The sequence below is a fragment of the Otolemur garnettii genome, unplaced genomic scaffold, assembly GCF_000181295.1.
Source record: "Otolemur garnettii isolate 467f Iridium unplaced genomic scaffold, OtoGar3 scaffold00012, whole genome shotgun sequence".
NCBI lineage: Eukaryota > Metazoa > Chordata > Mammalia > Primates > Galagidae > Otolemur > Otolemur garnettii.
Window position 1 is genome coordinate 651,528 of NW_003852407.1, and position 4,053 is coordinate 655,580.

Consider the following 4,053-nt stretch of genomic DNA (forward strand, 5'->3'; position numbering starts at 1 on the left):
AAAAAAAAAAAAAAAAAAAAAGAAAAGAAAAAAGAAAGAAAGAAAAGAAAAGAATAGAAAATCTGATAAAAGGTTTATATATAAAGTGTTTTGCACACACATAGAAAATCATTCACACATTTTGAGGGACTTCACAGGACAGACTCCTTAAACCACCACTTAAAAGGTGTCAAACATTTCTAAAGACTTTATGTCAAATAATTTTATTTTTAAATGACACAATAAATGATCAGTCTCATTTTATTTATGAGGAAAATGAGGTTAAGTGACATTTCCAATCAGTAGTGAATAACTGAGTGAAATATTGATGAGGGATGTATGTAAATACATGTATACGTAGAACACATGTGCACCTGTGCACACACACACACACATATAAACTACACCCAAGCCAAACCTACCTTCGAGAGCTTGAATGTCCCAAACACTGGAATGATGTCAGACACTGCATAGGTTACCAATGCACACTGATCACTCATGAACACCTTAACAGGAGGTGACTATCAGAGAGCTGTGTCCCTGGGTATGTGTGTGTATATCTATGGTATTATGAATAAATGTTCTTTTGTGACTCTTCTCTTACAGCTTTCCAAAGACATGCATGAGCAAACAAACACAAAATCTCATCTCTTCTTCTCCACCTTCGGCCCTCACCATAAATCGGCATCTAAGGCTCCATCTATATATACATTATGTACATTAGGTGCTGAGGTAAGGATGGAATGTCCTTTTCTTTTTTTTTTTTTGAGACAGAGTCTCACTATGTTGCCCTCGGTAGAGTGTCATGGCATCACAGCTCGTAGCAACCTCAAACTCTTGGGCTTAAGCAATTCTCTTGCCTCAGCCTCCCAAGTAGCTGGGACTACAGACACCCACCACAACATTTGGCTATTTTTTTCTTGTAGTTGTCATTGTTGTTTGGCAGGCCTGGGCTGGGCCAGATTGGAACCTGACAACCCCAGTGTTTGTGGCTGGCACCCTAGCCGCTGAGCTATAGGTGCCGAGCCAGGATGGAATGTCTTAGGATGACTATTTTCTTATTTCCTTTTCTGAAAAAAAAAAGCAAAGTAGTATACACCCTCTCTAAAAGCTTTATATATAACTGTCATAATTAATAACATTTAGGACCCAAGAACAGCACTTAGAGATCACAAGTAGTGTGTGTAGTCGATGAGAGAGAGGTAACATTTGATGTATTTTCCTACTTCTGTGAAGTTCTACCGAAGTCTCTCTTTCCTCAGCCCCCCACACAGTCTGTCACTGACCCAGGGTCATGTTATTGGTCTTAAGGAGCTTTAAAGATCCAAGAAGAAGGGACCTCTTAGTTTAATAGAATTTCAATGGATTGAATGCTTTGCTTTCAATAATCCATCATTTAATTAAAGGATAGTGATTTCTTTCAGCATTTTAATTAGTCATCCAAGGTCTGACCATTGAGAAGCCAAGTTGCTCAGGAAACAGATGAGAAGGACGGGGTGGGGAGCACAGTCTGTGCCTTTCTGTGCCTGCCCCCTTGACAGTTTGGGTCCCATGTAGTCTACTGAGAATCAGGTGATAGAGGTTTGTTTTCAGCACATTACCAATTTTTCCCCCTAAAGCTATGTACCCTTGGCTCTTAAAAAACACAAGATATGTCCTAAGGATAGAGTTTCTCTTCTCTGTCAAGAAGCCTTAACAGGCAGCTTCCCTATATGTTGGCAGCATGAAAAGAAATACACACAAAGGAAATGTGTCATTTCCTTTCTGAACTTTTATAGAGATCGTGCACTGATGCAGCTTCTCACTGGAGAGCCATTCGATCTTGCCAACAAACATATCAGGTGCAAATCTATCTTTCTGTCTTCGCAACCTCTCCCATTTGTCTTTTCAAGGCTAATGCTGCTTCGAAACAAATGTTTTTAAAACATCTGTCATGTGCTTATTATTAAAGTTCTGAGAGGGGAAAAAATGATATAATTAAAGGGATAGTGCTTAGAATTGTAGTGTTTAATCAAAGTAAGTTGATTTTGAATCTCACCGAAAGCCAAATAATAGTCTTCAGTCTATTGTGAATTACTTGGTCATTGTCAATGGTCTTGGTCACTTTGCCTATGTCAGGGAAGGTGGTACAACAGTGCCCTCTTGACCAGAAAAAGAGGAAAGCTGGACTCTAAGGAGGGAATTGATAATTCTAGCATTGTCAGTTGAATGTGCAGCAAAGTATATTATTTTCAAGTTTGACATTTCTTCATAATGAGGATTATTCTTCCCTTACCACTGCCCACATGTAAGACAGTATCATTTGGGCCAGTCTATCACGCGTTAACTCTCACGTATGCTATCCAGAAAACACTTTGCCATATTTCATAAAGTGGGAGGCTCAAGGATAGAAATAGTGTCAAAATGTGCAAGAATTGGGAAACTGAAAGAAACTTGAAAAGGCTAAAATTAAGCAATATTAATGCCCAGCAATGTCCTTATTTATTTTTGCCAATTCCAGACAGTAAATATTAACAATAAAATAATTGCATGTCAGAAAAATCTATTCATATGCATTTCTGTTTGGATTATAAAACCAGAAAAATAAAAGACAAAAATTTTAATTGTGTTTTTCATAGAGTGAAGACTACCAATATTTCTTTTATGATTCTAGGAATTTATTCAGATTGTAAAACATAGTTGTTACCTAATGGAGGTGATGAAACTACAGAAGAATTTCAGAAACATCTTCAATAGGTGACCAGAATGAGTTTCTCATCCTGTGATCACAATTACATGGGCAATTCCAGGGAAAAATAACTGAAAAGAATTAAAATTAGGGCAGCACCTGTGGCTGTGGCTCAGTGAGTAGGGCACCAGCCCCATATATCGAGGGTGGTGGGTTTGAACCTGGCCCTGGCCAAACTGCAACAACAACAAAAAAATAGCCGGATGTTGTGGCAGGTGCCTGTAGTCCTAGCTACTCGGGAGGCTGAGGAAAGAGAATCGCCTAAGTCCAAGAGCGGGAGGTTGCTGTGAGCTGTGATGCTACAGCACTCTACTGAAGGTGATAAAGTGAGACTGTCTCTAAAAAAAAAAAAAAAAATTTAAAGGAGGACTTTCCCCAGATGTCTATAATAAATGATAAAATTCATTATTGCATCTAAGAGGGAAAAAGATAATAATGAACAAAACACCTGCATATGATTTACTTCAAGAAACCAGGAGAAATTAATTTACCAATGTAACATACTTAAACAAGAAACAGTCCCTTCTGGCTCAGAGATAGTATTGAAACTTTTGCAGAAAAGTCACGCAAGAGAAAAGGTTTTATTTCAAATGCAAAATATGATTTACTGTTTTCATAAATTGCTTCTCAGTCATACAAAATCTGGGATACAGAAGGGCAAAAGTCTTGAAGAAGTTATGAACTTTTTTACTTCGATCCACTTAAAAAGAACAATTGGTCATGCTAAGTCCCAAGAAAGATGATGCCATCTTGTTCCCTGAAAAATTTGTAATTGGAGAACCGACAACTCTTTTATATTCATAAAGGTCAGATCGAGACTTAAAGCCATGTTATGTCAAACCTTCTGTGAATTCTTCTAAAAGAAAATGCCCTATTTCACCTCATTCAAGGGCTTTCTTTGCAGGCTAGTCAGATATTCTTCTTTAATATTCAAAGTCATGGAAATTTCAGAGTGGACAATCAATCAAGAGTGAATCAGCAGTAGCTTGGTAAATATTATCAATTTATCTTGGTTTGGGGTGGGGAAGAGAAAAACTCCATCAGGAATTTTGCCGATTTCCTTTATGATCTTTCTACCATGACTGAGTCAAACTACCAATGTAGTGTCTCTGAACGTCAAGTTGGGAAAAGATACCCAGTAATATATTCGTATACGGTATGCCTATCATTGAAATGCAATAGATGTGAATAAACACAGTAAAAATAATAAGGAGGTAGTGAATGATAAAGTATTTATCACCTTGCTTTTACTATAATACATACAAGTGTATAAAATGTAACTTTAATAATGGTTGTGCTCAACACTGGCTTGAAAAACCCCACTCATCTACCACTTGGTTTTCATG

The 4,053-nt window shown here is 37.5% G+C and overlaps 1 protein-coding gene across 1 annotated transcript in view; it reads right to left on the minus strand.

Moving 5' to 3' along the window:
• Positions 1-4,053, minus strand: part of DCC (DCC netrin 1 receptor) — a 685,279-nt gene that overhangs the window by 473,268 nt on the left and 207,958 nt on the right. The gene's annotated exons all lie outside the window — the stretch shown is intronic.